This window comes from Barbatula barbatula (assembly GCF_947034865.1).
Source record: "Barbatula barbatula genome assembly, chromosome: 2".
In the NCBI taxonomy this organism is placed as follows: Eukaryota; Metazoa; Chordata; class Actinopteri; order Cypriniformes; family Nemacheilidae; genus Barbatula; species Barbatula barbatula.
Genome location: NC_136767.1, coordinates 19531172 through 19547407, shown reverse-complemented (window position 1 = coordinate 19547407; position 16236 = coordinate 19531172).

Here is a 16236-nt window from a genome sequence, read left to right as displayed (position 1 = left end):
ACTTAACTCTCCCTGAGAGGGATTCAGGGTGGCATAGTCAGGCGATGTTGATCGGGCATCTTCATTTTCCATAGTTTATAGTGCCCCCACGCTACTAATTGTTCGTCGTTTTTTCCCTACCAAGATGGATAATGAACTAAAGGATTTGCGAGATCTGGTGATACAACTGAGGGCGGACAATGAGAGACTAATACAGGAACTGACTGAGGTAGTGGCACCCCCAGTGGGGGCCTTAATGGTTAATTCTAGAAGCGAAAGGGAAGATCCAGAAAAGATTTTGTCCATTCTGCAAGAATTGTATGGTTGTTCTCAATCTTATGTTGCCCTGCAGGAGGACTTTTTCTGCAGAAAGTAGAAGGGTTAGAGGGGGAATCCCTTAAAGAATATTCACATGCCCTGTTCAGTTAAATGGAACAGGTGGTCAAGTGTGCTCCAAATGGATTGCCCAATTCTGCTGTTCTACTTAGGGATCAATTTGTGGAACATTTTAATGATCCAAATCTTCATAGGACCTTAAAGCAGGTGGTTCGGGATAAACCAGGTTGCACCTTGCTTGATGTAAGGGCAGAAGCCATTTGTTGGGAACAGGAAGGTAGGCCAGTAACTGATAGAACGAGGAGTTATTCAGTGCCGTCTATTTGTGCTTTGCAGACCTCCAGGGTCCCTGATGCACAAGTGCTTGCTTCCCCTCAAATGACAGAGATTGCAGAGTTAAAAGAGATGATGGTTAAATAACAGCGACAGCTTAATGAACTTTCTGAACATTTTATGACTTTTCCACAACCCTTTAGTCGTAATTCTTCTTCCTGTAATGGCCCAGTGATATGTAGGCGATGCCAACTACCAGGCCATTTTGCCAGTAACTGTTATAATGAATGTATTGTCTCTCAGGTTCAGTACCACCGGGCCCCGTCATCAGCCTCGTCCCCCACGGACCTTGTCCCCTTCCAATCAGCCGACGGAAAACTAGCACCTTCTGTTTTGCAGAGCCACAGAGCAGGTGGCGATATTACTGGCTCATGTGTCCAAAGGCCTGTAAGTAAAGAAATTGTCTCACACCTAGTGGGTGTATGCCCATCGATTACTGTGTCTATGGGAGGGGTGCAGATAAATTGCCTTTTAGATACCGGGTCCATGGTCTCTACTATTTCTGATAAAAAAAATTCAAAACTTTGCGGAAAATCCACAGGCATGCCAATGGTTACAGCTGAAGGCTGCTAATGGCCTAGATATCCCTTATATAGTACATGTAGAGCTTGATGTTCAGGTATTGGGTAAGGTTATTCCCAAGCGGGGGATTTTGGTAGTGCAGAGCTCCCAAACCCCCGCGCCTACAAGTGTGCCTTATTGGGTTTTTTCCGGACTGCACTAAAATACCTCGGGCATGTCATCTCCGAAGATGGGGTTTCTACAGATCCTGAGAAGGTGGCTGCTGTGTCCACCTGGGGCCATCCTACCACAGTGTCTGAGTTGAGATCCTTCCTAGGGTTTGCTAGCTACTATCGTCGCTTCGTTCAAGGGTTTGCCTGATTGTCTGCTCCTTTGCATCGCCTCGTTGCCGCTTTTAGTGGAAAACACAAGAAGGGGAAAGGACCGTTGATAGGAGCAGCATGGACCGAAGAATGTGAGGAGAGTTTTATGCACTTGAAAGCCTCCCTAACTACAGCACCAGTGTTTGCATATGCAAATTTCTTTCTGCCTTTTATTTTAGAGATCGATGCTAGTGATAAGGGCCTTGGAGTGCCGGCCCGTATTCACTCTGACCAAGGTCGGAATTTTGAAAGTGCCCTGATCCGACAGCTGTGTGAACTTTATGGGGTTCAGAAGACCCACACTACCCCTTACCATCTGCATGGACTTTTGCGAACCCTCCGGCCAGACCAGAGTCTCTCAGGCCTCTCTATCTACCCCAGATTACTTTTTCATATAACACTACTATTCATCAGTCCACGGGTGAGTCTCCCCATTTTTTAATGTTCGTCCAGGAGCCCCATTTGCCTATTGATTTTCTCCTTGAGTTAAGGAAACACCAGTGGAGTCGATAAACGATTGGGTGCAGAAGCATCAGCAGTGTCTGCAAGTAGCATTCGATACAGCCAAGGAACAGCTGAAGGCTCCCGCACTCCTCCGAAAAGAGCGTCATGATCGACAAGTGACTCTTGGCAGTTTTCGAGAGGGGGATTTGGTTTACCTGCGGAATTACAACATTCGTGGAAGAGCAAAAATCCAAGATGTCTGTGGGGCCACCATCTACAGTGATTAAAGCTCCCAGGAATAACGGATCAGTGTATTAAATTGTGTCCCTTCATGGTTCTGGTGCTGCAAAACATGTGCACTATTGTCATCTGCGGTCTCCCCTTGTAGACTTGCCTCCTGCCTCACAGGTCCCATTGGTTGAACCAGGTTGTAACACGATCCATAAAAGGGAAGGAAGGAGGCGGGAACTGGCGAACATAAAATAACTTTTAATTAAATAAAATCAAAAGTAAATAGACACAAACCATAACATAAAAACAAGGCCTGTTCCTCTCTCACTGACGGTCCGGTCGCTCGTCCTCTTATGCTCCACAATCTCCTCCGTGATACGAGACTGGTGCACGTACAGCTGACGTTTACACTCACGCACCGGACTCGCATCGCGGCTCTCATCCTGCCTACCTCGCTACACAGGTCCTCTAATGAGTGATGAATCGTTCCTCAGGCAGAGGCCAATAGATTGGCCACCACTGATAACTCCTCTTTAGATCCTCCTACAGAGCCTCAGGCGGTTGAGGACCTGGGAAGCAATTCGGTGAAGGTCTTTGAGGCCCCTAGTGCAAGTGGGTTCCAACCTAGACGGAGCGGTCGGGAGACAGCAGGAAAGCATTCTAACGCCTACCATTTGCCAGTGGGAACAAGGACTAGGGCACATGGGGCTGCAGTCCCTCCAGTCTCTGGGTCTGGTAATATGATGCAGGCCGCGTTTAGACCCTGTATTTAGATTTTCTTTTTCTTTCCATAGTCCCTTAAATTATATCTTGTTATCGTCGGGGCGCCGATACAGAGTGGGGGGTGGATTGTAGCAAGAGAAAAGTGGCAGGGCACCTTTAAGAGTGTTTCTTGTTGTGCACACGATTAGATTTCCAGGTGCTTTATAAAACCAGAGGAGCAGTTGTTTGCATGGGCTACGTGCCTTGTTTGCCGGTTGAGACTTTAAAGAAGGCTGTTTCCTCTATGCTTGTATATAGGCGCTGTATATTGAGTGAGAGGCTGATTAGATATTTTTGTCTTTTGTTTAGCGGATCACTGAGGAGTGCTGGAACGTATAACGTTAGCCTAACGGTAGTAATAACTAGCTAGTTAAACAAATAGGCCTACAGTGAAAGCCAGACAGATGATGATCTTCTGACTTTAAGGATAAAAGACTGAATTCTTACCCACTGACTTCTTTCCGAAAAATACCCAAAGTCTCGTTTGCTTTATTTTTCTTTCCTATTCGCTGACTCAGTTGTTAACTCGCACTTTGCGGTGACTGTGCTAGCTCCTCCCCTACCTGCTGCATATTCACCAGAGGGGAAGAAACGGAGTAGCCTATAGGCTACCGACAGCAAATAAATGTATTCTGAAGGCTAGATTATTTATAAGGTCTATTTTTACAAGCTGTACGCAGTATATGCAAAGCCCAATGATAAGCAATTTATGATTTTGGGGGTTAACATCGGCTATTGTCCAGTTTCATATTTGCCCAGTGACAGTCATTACATTCGGGGCTTGACTCAAAACATTTGTCTGGCAAAATCGTGTGGTGCTGCCCCTGGTGTGGGCTCACGCCAGTGGCTGGTCAGTCCTTGTCGATGTCCGCTAGTTTGTCTTTGGGTTTGTTTTGTTTCTTGAAGTTGGTGTTCTCTATTTTAAGATTACCGCTCCAATGGTGATTACCCTGACAAAGAATTCAGGCCTATAATTGGGCGTGTCCTTTTCTATATCATGTCTGTCAATAAATTGTGAATTTTGTTATATTCGAGAAACGCGTCTCTGTTCCTTCTGTTGATAAGGTACACAATGAATCTGTGTCTATAATTTAACTTAACTCTCCCTGAGAGGGATTCAGGGTGGCATAGTCAGGCGATGTTATTATAATAATAATAATAAATTGAATTTATTTAGCGCTTTTCAAGAACTCAAAGTCGCTTTACAAATAAATTAAAAAAAGAAAAGAAAAAGAAAATCAAAAAAAATGTTGATCGGGCATCTTAATTTTCCATATTTTATAGTGCCCCCACGCTACAAGTGGTTGTTGAACTCCAGTAATTAGGCTATTTCATTCACTTTAAATTAATTGATTATCTTTAATGTTGTCGATACTGATTCATTAATAAATTAGTTGTGGCAAAAATGCAGATTACTGATGTATTTTTCCATGAATCTGCCATGTTAGACTTCTACTGAGCTAGTTAACGTTAGATTTTTTACAATAGCTTGTTGCCTAGTGCGTCACACACTGCAGCTACTACGCTGAATCCTTTTCCCATGCATTGCTTTATTTGTGGCAACCTGGCATAATGCCACCGACCCTTGCTTTTCAGGCCCCGTGTTACACACAGTCACACACATTTTTTTGTGACAATTTAATGTCTTTGTCCACAAAAGGTGCACAGCTTTCATTCAGTTGGAAAAGGTTGTTTTCTCAGCATCTTTTTTGTGCAGTGTATACGCGGCAGATAAACTAAACATTCAGTTCACTGAAGCTCAGGCGACTCATCAACGAGTACAACATAGAATTTAAGCATCTGCCACTGTTACTGACGGTTTGGGTACAAAACATGAACATAGTACATCTATGCATTGAGTTGTTGATGGAGGCAGTGCATTACATGGGAAAATAACTACTCTTTAATCTAGAATTATGGTGACTTTGTCAGACGATATTGCAGTATAAATCAGGATAAAATTTGATAAGTGTTTTCTTTCTGCAATGTGCACAAAGACAATTTCGACAGCCTTAACATAAACAACATATGCCAAGATTTTGTGGGACCCAGTGATACCAGGAAAAACACATTTGGTACTTTTGTTTAGTGTCCATCTATTCATGTAAGTTTGCTTAAATTGCAGCTGTTTTTATTATTACATATAGAACAGTAACTATAATTTAATAATTTAATTTGTAACAAAATGTTATTTCTTTTATATATCTTTTTCACAATAACAGTCATTGCGTTTACATTTTATTGTATGTTGATGGTTTGATTGTAAACAACTTAAGAAACATTTAAGAAAATTCAGCTTTTTCATTGAACCAGAGAGAAACTTTGAAAATAACCATAATGACGCAGTCTCCATGCTACAATAATGATAGTGGCAAGGCTTTCATCTGTGTTCACATATCTATATAATTGCATTTTTGACTATTATTTGTGTTCCCTTCAAAAATTGCAAAAATGTTTATTGTCCCCCCTAATGTTAAAGGAGATTTACTCCAATGACTTCTCGTAAGTGTTAGGACTCTGTCCTTCCTGTCTCGAGCTTTCTAGCTCCCTGGGCAGAGTCATGACATTGCCATGTTTTTCGGGTTTCTGTTATGTGTGGAGACACGTGGCTTTATGCTGTTACTTGGAGCAGCTCCAGCCACGCGATCGCTGTCGAGCCGCATGGGATGGTCCTTGCCACATCCTACATCAAGCCAGGCCCTTCTCTTGATCGGCCATGCGACCCAGTTTGTAAGGCACTGGAGAAGGGGGCAATCGAGCCCCTCCCTCTGGCCGAATTGTCTTAGGGGTGACAACCCCTACTTCATCACCCCCGAGTAAGGTGGGGGGCTGCACCCAATCCTGCAAGGTTGACGCAGAGGCGCATCCTGGAGGCCGTCTGACATCAGGATTGGTTTGTGGTTATCGACCCGAAGGACGCGTACTTCGTGCCTCGATTCTCCGGCAGACCATTTCTCAGTTTTTTCCCTCAAGGGTTGAGCATTCCAACCCGACCGATTGGGCCTACGGGTCAACCAGGACAAGAGCATGCTCTCCCCTGTCGGAGCACCTCTTTTCCCGGTATGGGAATTGACTCTATTACCATACAGCATGGCCCTCGTCAGGCAGCAGTCAACGGTCACCCTGAAAACACTCAGAGGCTCCTGGGGCATATAGCGCCTTGTTGGCAGTGAGACGTGCCGTTGTACGGCAGACACCTCCCTGCTTGGTTGGGGTGCGGTATTGAACTGGCAGGCAGTGTCAGGGCGCTGGACGGGCCCCCTCCTGCAGTGGAAATCCAATTGCCTGGAGTTGCTGACAGCTTGCCTTGCGATGTAGAGGCCCCTGCCTCTCATTTGGCGCAAGCACATGCTGCAGACAGCACTCGGGCAAGAGCACCACCACTAGGCGACTGTCGCTATAAGTGGCGCCTCATCTGAGTCTGGCGTGCCATCCCATTCGCCAAGTTTATTGGCCTTTTCAAAGTAGAATCGGAGATGATAGGTTCTCAAGTCAAACCCCATTCTGTCAATCTCGACACAACGTATCGTTCCCTCCATCAGGGAACCGAGGTTACATATGTAACCGAGACGATTCTTTCTTGTCAAATCAACTTTCATTCTGACCTATCTTCCAAAAGATAAGCATGGGATATTTAGAGATAAATGCGAATTGTTCAATCTCAAAATATATTTATTTTAATGGCCCCTAAGTTGCTGTTTGTCACTTGTAAACTTCAACAAGCGTTGGTACTTGGATGGGGAATTGTCTATTCAAATTAGTTTCCCTTTTGGCCAAAGTCTTAAATTTGCTGGTCTAAAAAACAAAGCAAAAACATCATAAAACGTCTGTCCGTCCAAATCTGCTTCCTGTTATTCTGTGTGTATATTGCCAAAAAACCCAAGAGCGAGTAATAAAGCCAACAGCCTCAAAAAAGAACTCATCAAGGAACGTGACACATTAATAAAGCAGTGCAAAATCTTCTGCCAGGTACCTCAAAGATGTAAATGTACAATCATATAGAAGTTAAAGGGACTTCATCTCTAAGATAACAGAAAACAGTCTGTTACACATTTAGTACATGAGTAGCTACTCTGGAACAGCCTTTTATGACTTATGCATGTATGGGTTCTAAAACTACTAAATTAAAACAAGCACTCCAAAGGTGCCATTTCCCCAAATCTGATTATTAATTTAGGCAGGGACAGTGCGAGCTGTTCCTTTCCATTTTGCATGAATGACTGCAAGGTTGTTAATCTGATGGTTAAGAGACCAGCCGAAGTCAACTTTACAGCAAGTATGGTTTAATTGTTTTGCCATTGGAAGTATAAAACTAGATGTGGGGATCCAGAGAGACAGAGCAATGACGTATCCCAAAGCCGACCAGCTGGAAACTGCTATTCAAGATGCAAAGACAAACACACAATGCGTACAAACACTCTAACCACACACATCCACGTCTGACCATTTATTGGCAGTGCACAAGCTTTGAAAGAGTATCGAGTGTCGCCGAGAATTTAACAAAAGAGAATAACAGGGTGTAAGAATGATGCAACGGCCGACTCAAAACAGCCCAGCCAGTGACACATCAACCCTCTTTAAAAGCCACACGCACAAGGAACTGCTTTAGAACTTGACTTTGAGCACAGAAGGCGATGGGGCTGAACCCCTCTAGAGGATTTCTTGGTCTGAAATCAGCCTACCCCCTTAACTCATCTTAATATTCATAAGCATCATAAATTAGGTTTGAAGTTAAGCAGGATTAAGTTTAGGGTTGCCAACTTTGTCACTTGTAAATACGGTACAAAATGTGACCTGTGCTGCTGTACTAATTAGCGTCGAGTTGTATTTACGTTTACTCTTTGAACAGTAACACACAATATTTTAACACAACTTACTGCAAAAATCAAGCCATTCTCATTTACATATTTTCAGTTCCCTATCGATACTTCAAACACTTTTTAGTGTGGACCAGGGATTCCATCGGCTGATTGAACTCATTGAACCCTGCTACACTCTCCCTAGCCAACGGTACTTTGCTGATGTTTCTCTCCCCGCTTTATGTAATGAAATAGCAACGCATATTCATACTTTTTTATGCAAAATGTAACTGACATAAGTTTTACTACTGATTTATGGATTTCTGACGTAAGTCCCCTGAGTATGTTGAGCCTCACTGCTCAATGGATTGACGAACACTTTGAATTAAGAAGAGCAATGCTGCATGCTCAAGAATGCTCAGGCTCTAACACCAGCGCAAACGTAGCGCAAGTACTTGAGACCATGTTAGTTTGTTGAAACATAACAAAGGATACAGTGCACGTAGTATTGCGAGATAATGCCCCTGAAATATGGCAAAAGCTTTGGAAGATTCTGGTTTAAACAGTCTTGGCTGTATGGCTCACACTCTCAAGTTCATAGTTAACTAAGGGCTTTTGAGCCAGCACAGTATATCAGATATCAGGGAGAAAGATGGTCGGACATTTTAAACATTCTAAGCTTGCCGGTTCCCACCTCAGAGAAATACAGACCGAGCTAGGATTACCAAATTACGAGTCTGGAACCGACCCCGCATGCTACAGAGAGCTTCGGACTGCAAGCGATCTCGCACTTACGTGCCACCAAGGCCACGGCCCAGGCGATAGGCAGATCCATGGCCAGTCTCGTGGTGCTCGTGCCCCACTTATGGCTGACACTCACAGAGATAAAGGAGGCTAACAAGGTCCCCTTCCTCGATGCTCCGATCTCTGCCACAGGCCTCTTCGGACTCGCGGTGGAGGGCTTCGCGGAGCGCCTCTCGCCGGTGCTGAAATCCTAGCAGGCCATAAAGCACTTCCTGCCAAAACAACCCAGATCCAGGTCCTCATCCACTTGACCGAAGCCAGCAGTGACATATCAGCCAGTGAAAATCACGTTCCCTGCTACACAGATGGCAGCGAAAGCAGAGAGCTGTTGGCGCTCTAAATCGGGAAAACGCTTCCCTCACCCTCAGCGCCAGGGACTCCGGGCTGGACCCTGCACCTCAAGCACCGCCCTGAGACTCAAGTAAGGAAGAGGAAGGGACCAGGTCTCGCAGGGGCTAGACCTCCTTTCAAACAGGCTCTTTTGTGCGCCCAAGTGCCCCGTTTAATTCCTGGTGACGGCAAAAATTTGTTTTTATGCCCTGTTGTGAATGATGGGCCCATTCTAGCGCCCACACAACCAACCGCTGTTATAGCGGAAACTATAATAAAACACAAACATTTTCAGAATTCAAAATTGGATTGGGTTCTGGGCATAATATCAGGAGGCTATACACTCCAGTTCGCTTGCCCCCACGAGTGCAGGACTCAGATGTTCATGTCCTGCGCACTGAGGTGAGGAACTTACTGGAAAAAGGAGCCATAGAACCGGTTCTGCGGCTCAGGATCAACCAAGAGTGCTCTGTCTCTCATCCAACGGGTCTCGTTCCTGGGCCAGACGGGTCTCTCATCCAACGGGTCTCGAATGTCGGCCAGAATTGCGCCAGATCTCTCACTGGCTATTCGACAGCTCGCTGCCTCTTTCAAACTACGGACTTCATGCCCCCTCAAGGCATTTTAGAAAATTCTGAGCCTCATGGCCTCTGCTTCTCCAGTACTAGTGTAAGGCATCTTTTGCATGCGGTCGCTTCAGTACTGGCTGAAACTAAGAGTTCCGCCACAGGCTTGGCGTCTCAGACACCTACGTGTCTGGGTGGCTGGAGTCTGCATAGCAACCCTGGCTCCCTAGAAGGATCTCCTCTGGTTGGAGCAGGATGTGCCCCTGGGCACCACATGCAGGCTAAAGGTGGTCATGACAGAAGCCTCCAACACAGGTTGGGGGGCTCTGTGCGATGACAAGCCAGCCTTCGGCTACTTGTCGGATCGGGAAAGAAGCCTGCACATCAACTGCCTGAAGATGCAAGCAGTATGGCTGGCATTTCACAACTTCCTGCCGGTCCTACGGGATCGCCACATCTTAGTCTGGCTGGACAGTATGACGGTGGTGTCTAACATAAATTACCAGGGAGGCCTCTCTTCGAGGCACCTTTTATCCATGGTTTCTTGGAATAGGCTAAGTTCAATCTGCGCTCACTGAGGGCATCACACGTGCCAGGCAGGCTGAACAGGGGAGTGGATATTTTATTTCGGAGCAATGTCCCTTAGTAGAATAAAAATAGACCCACCACCCCAAATCTGGGAGATCTTCAGAAAGGCGGAAGTCCATCTTTTTGCCTCAGAAGAAAACGCTCATTGCCCAACTGTCATGAGCTCTCTCTCTGCCTGGTAACACACGCTGATTGAAGTCTGATGACCTCCACCTGTTCCTGCTTTGCTCTGCCTCACCCTCGTTTACCTACCAGCTGCACTGCATTCACCACTCATCATGCCCTGTATTTAAAGCCTTGCTTTTCAGTCCACACTTGTCAGATCGTCTGCAACCAGCACCCGTTACCTGCCTGTTTTGGAAAACGCCTCTGACTCTTTGCCTGTGATCCCGGACCCGCTCGACTGCTTCTGTGTTCTCCAGCCCCGGACTTCCCGGATCATCCAGCTCCTGCCATCGCTGTTCGGCTACTGGGGGAACACACACACGCAGACTCTTGGAACTCCTGTACCCCCCCCCCGGAACCCCTGAAATCCCCTTAACCCCCAACCCTTAAATAAACTTTTGTACGTGACGCTTTTGTGGTCCTCGTCCTGTTTGGTGTCTGACACCAACTTTCTTTTCCAAGGGCAGGGACGCCTTGGCCCACAACTGGCCCAACAGGCTCCTCTATGCTTTCTCCCCGATCGCTCTCATCCCGCAGGCAATCAGGCGGATCAGAGAACGGGCTCGTAGCCCCACTCTGGAAAATACAGACTTGGGTTACAGACAGCTGCTCGTAGTGCTTCCCAGAGAGTGTCATGAACAGGCTAGAGCTCTGTCCACAAGACAGTTCTATACCCTTAAGTGGTTTGTCTTTTCCATCTGGTGTGCAGCCCTGCTGCACAGACCCAGAATCCTGTGACATTTCGTCAATACTGTCCTTCCTGCAGGAGCTGTGGTTAAGGGTCGTTCCCCTTCCATGCTCAAGGTCTATGTGGCAGCTGTTTGTGCTTCTCACGCTCCTCTAGCAGGCCAAACGGTGGGGAAGAACAACCTTGTTGTTCGTTTTCTGAAGGTATCAAGGCAGCTCTGCCCTCCTTGTCCCTTAACTGCTCCCACATTGGAACTCCCCACAGTGTTGAGAGCTCTGAAGAGATTTCTTTGAGCCTCCTTTGAGCCTCTGCAGTCTGTGAACCTCCGTCCCCTGATGCTTAAAACCGCTCTGCTTCTAGCTCTAGCATCGGTTAAACGTATGGGTGATTTACAGGCACGCTCTATGAACCCTGCCTGTCTTCTATTTGGGCCTGACGACTCTAGGGTAGCCCTCAAACCGAAACCGGTTTTCACTCTACCTGCAAACTGAAAGAGGAGGAGGGACAGGTTTGCTTATCAACAATAATTGGAGATATTCCACACTATCTTCACTAATCAACAACTATTCATTTGAATACCACGCTGTTAATATCACTTCTCCGACTCAGCTAAGTATTTTCGTAGCTTACCGCCCCCCAGGTCCTCTGCACAACTTCATTGAAGAATTAGATGTGCTGCTCTCATCATTTCCGGAGGATGGTGGCCCTCTCGTAGTCGTTAGGGACTTAAACATCCATCTGGACAAACTCTATGCTTCTGACTTCCACACCCTCACTGCCTCGTTCAACCTCACGCGCCTTGCCACAGCTGGTACTCACAGATCAGGAAACCAGTTTGATCTCATCTAAACCCGTAACTGCACCAAAGACAACATTAAAGTCACACCTCTTCATATTTCTGACCACTTCTTCATCACTTTCAACATGCTCCTCTCCACATGCACTACACCAACACCACCACCTGTTTATTTTAGTCGGAGCCTTCGCTGTTTCTCCCCTAGCACCCTCTCTGCTAAAGTGAAATCCTCTTTTCCCTCCAACTTTGAAATCTCTAGATGCTGACACTGCCACAGACACCTTATGCTCTACACTTACATCCTGTCTAGATAATCTTTGTCCTCTGTCCTCCAGACCAGCTCATGCCACCCCTCCTGCCCTTGGCTGTCTGACATCCTCCGTGAACAACGGAGTACACTCAGGGCTGCTGAAAGGAAATGGCACAAGACCAAGAATCCTGCTGACCTAGGGTACTACCAGTCACCCCACAGCTCTTACCACAGCGAAAACATCTTTTTATACCACCAAGGTGAGCAATGTATCTAACACTCTGCAGCTTTTGAAGACCTTCTGGCTTCAAAACAAACCAGTCCACTGAGACTGCGCTGCTATCGGTCACAGAAGCACTGCGGCTAGCCAAGGCAGAATCCAAATCCTCAGTCCTGATTCTGATAGACCTATCTGCAGCCTTTGACACGGTCAATCACCAGATACGGCTAGCAACCCTGTCATCTTTAGAAATCTCAGGCTCCCCTCTCCGCTGGTTCCAAACCTACATCTCCGGCAGATCCTTCAAGGTGTAATGGGGCTCGTTGTCCACTGCTCACCACATGATCACTGGGGTCCCTCAGGGATCGGTGCTTGGACCGCTGCTTTTTTAAATCTACATGACATCCTTTGGGCCCATCATACGGGCACACAGCTTCTCGTATCACTGTTATGCTGACAACACCCAGATCTACATCTCGTTTCACCCGGACGATACCACTGTAGCAGCTCGCATAACAGCCTGCCTTGATGACATCTCAGCTTGGATGAAAGAGCATCACCTCCAGCTGAAACCGGCTAAGACAGAACTACTCGTGTTTCCGGCACACCCCACGGTGCAACACAATCTCACATTCCAACTTGGCAATTGCTCAATCACTCCCTCCGAATCAGCCAGGAACCTCGGAATCATATTTGATGAACTGCTGTCCATCAATGATCACATTGCAAAGACAACGCGATCCTGTCGATATGCCTTATTCAACATTCGAAAGGTTAGACCCAATCTCACTGAGCATGCGGCACAACTCCAAATCCAGGACCTGGTAATCTCAAGGTTGGACTTCTGCAATGCTCTCCTTGCTGGTCTTCCTGCAAAGGTTATCAAACCACTTCAGCTGGTTCACAATGGAGCAACACCCCTTTTCATGTTTTGTGTGCAACTGTGCGCCTCTGTGTGTGTGTGTGTGTGTATGCTTGCTTGCGAGTGTGTATGTGTGATGCAGAGGTCTAAGGGAGCGTGTGAGTGACAGATGCATGCTTTGCTCATTCAGAAACAAAGCCGCAATTACTTTACGTAAACTTATGTGCATCAGGGGGCTGTGATTAGATGAAAGCTGTCGGTATTATTATTCTCAAGTGTCGTGGTCACTGCTGCTGCTTCAATCACTGGTTGGATCAGCGGAGCAGTCGATAAACAGGACATGCACGTCACGTACGGGATAAATCATTCAGGCTCAATATAGAGGAGGTCCAGGCTCAAACAGGGCGGTTGGCAACCATATTTTAGTTGAAATTGACAAAAAAGTAATGTGGTGCAGACTTGGTCGGGCAGGCATCTGGGTTAATGTCTGAACAAAACGCTGAAAACATTTTGTTAATTTAATTGAAATAACAATGAAGATTCTTAAAATAAGCATCAATACATTGCTTTAAAGCTTAAATTACTCAAACTAAAGAAAAAAACTGAAAACATCACTCAAACATTTGCTTCGCAAAAAAGAAAAAACACACGAACAAAGCACACGAAACAGTGAATCCAAAACAGAAAATGACATCATTTGCATGGGCTTTTAAACTTTAAAATGACTTTTTATGGCAAATTTATGAACAACTTTTGACTCAGACCAGTGCGTTTTGCTTTGGTAAGTCATTGCTGTTTTGAATTGTAATTTACATTTTACTGTGAACTGAGATTTTATTATTTAGACAGAAAAACAATGGTATATTGTTCAGTTTATTATCTATTGGAGCACGTTCGGCTTAGTACTTTCAGCGGTTTGACATGTGTCAGTGAGTGTATGTGGGTGTTCCACAGAAACCTAACCCACAAAAGAGCACACAGTCCATGCACTAGTAACACATAGGGCTACAATAGCTGCCAAAAGGCACATGGTGTTACAGGAAAGCACATTTGGTTCCCCCAACCCCCTTTTTCCCTCCATGTCACGTGACCTTCTGGCAGTTCTTGTTGATTCCGTTCTTCACAAATATAGGCTCATAAACCCTCACTCTCTGTGTCTCTTATTTTATCTCGCACCACATCACCACTTCAACTCCGACCTTTCTGATGATGTCATCTTCTCAATCACTACCAGATTGTTCTTTGGCTGGGCCAGAGCAGACCCTCAAAGGGAGCGGGTCTTTCACATGGGACTGGCTGTTACATGCAACTTGTCAACTTTTGTTTGAAGAGTCCGCAGGGGATGTGCAACACACATATCCACAACCTTTGACCCTTAACTACATAGCAGATCATCGCACTTTTAATGCATACTGACATGTTATGGATTTGACAGAAACCTAGATACCTACATTCACTGATAAGCACATTGATGTAAAATACTTAACTGTGTGATTTGTTGGTGCAACATCTGAGCCAGATCGAAACAACCAACACCCTTGACCAAAACCAATCTGCAAGTATTCAATGTCCAACATGGTCCCCATTAAATTTACAATACGCACTTCTGACAATAACCATATGTCCAATGCCTAAGGGTTTACCTTTTTCAGACAAAAATATTATTTAAATTTTAGATACATGATTTTGCACTGAAAATGTTACTGGTTTGTAGAGTCTTTGAAAGCTCCCAAAAAGCTTCACAGCACAAAATTAGATGTTAGTAATACTTTTGCTCAAAGACAACTACAGTTGCCATGATTTATTGCTTGAATGAGACATTTATATTTACTGAACAACTTGATTTATAACTGTATTCTTTGCTTCGTTGTTGTTTTATAGCATGTCTTGGCTTTGCTTGATTTTCACTATTGTCTTTACTTTATTTTCACCACACTTAGTTTTATGTCAAGCCAGTCATACTCTTTCTTTCTCACCCCCTCCCTCTATCACTCATGTCTATCCAGCTCATGTTATCCCATTTAAAGCTGTGTGAAAGAGTCTTGGGAGGGAGAAGCATCTGGATCTTCTCAAGCGCTCCTTCAGCATCCTCTCACTAATCAAAGCTATTAAAACAAAAACTTAGAAACTTAAGTGAAGCAGAAGATTTGTTTGAATCAACAGTAATATGTGTACAGAACAGAGAATCTGCTGCAATTTATTAGCCACATGTAACATGACCAGCAATGTTAAATGTATTGGGAACAGCTGTGGGCATTATATCTATACATTGAGATTTAACTTTACATTTAGGTATAGATAGTGTAACTTGAACATTTGCCTTGCAGATTTCCAGATAGGAAATAGTAAATCATAACTTATTTGTTAAAACGAACATAGAATCAGTGTCTTTCTCACCAGTTATCAGAAATCCGTGTTTATTCTCATTCTGGCCTATGGACAAGGCAATATGTCCATCAACTTGCAGAATTACAAAAAAAAAACGTATGAAAATGTCTGTAATTCAACCAACCCAGAGGAAGTTTTGACTTCTAAGAAGTTACTCTTTTATGCATCACATCTTTCCTCTCAGCTAAACATGTCAGCTTTATGCAACACTCACTGTGGCCTGGGTGACCCTACTGACGTTCACTTGTTCAGAAGCCTACTCTATATGAATTGTTGACAATCCAGTCTCTATATAAAGACTTTCTTTAGCCATGTGGAAAACAGATCATTAAGACAATAAAATACTTTGTTAATGTGTCATCTTTTTCAGATCATTAGTATGCAATGCTCATCTGTTCAGAAAATATAAGATAAATATGTCTTGGGTAGAGAACAATTTTTAGTACTAAAGGAAATACATTATCAGGGAACAAATTTCAAATCTAGATCACGGCGTATGATGTAAAACTTTTATTTAAAACTAGTACTGTTAAGAAAAAAGTTTATTATTCATTTTTAAAACATAGCCGGCTGTGGTCATGGTCTGGTACAGTATACAGTCAAAGGTTACAGATTGATTAATTTACAAGTTTCCTTTTAAACAGGGGAATTTTACTGTTGCACCACATACTGTATGTGTGCAAAATAAATATGCACCACTTACCCAAAACTGATTTTTGTTTTACAAAGAAAAAACATTTTGCTATCAAAACAATTAACGAACCAACGCTAGCATGCTTCGGACCCCCTTTGAAAGACCCCTGCCCTAAAA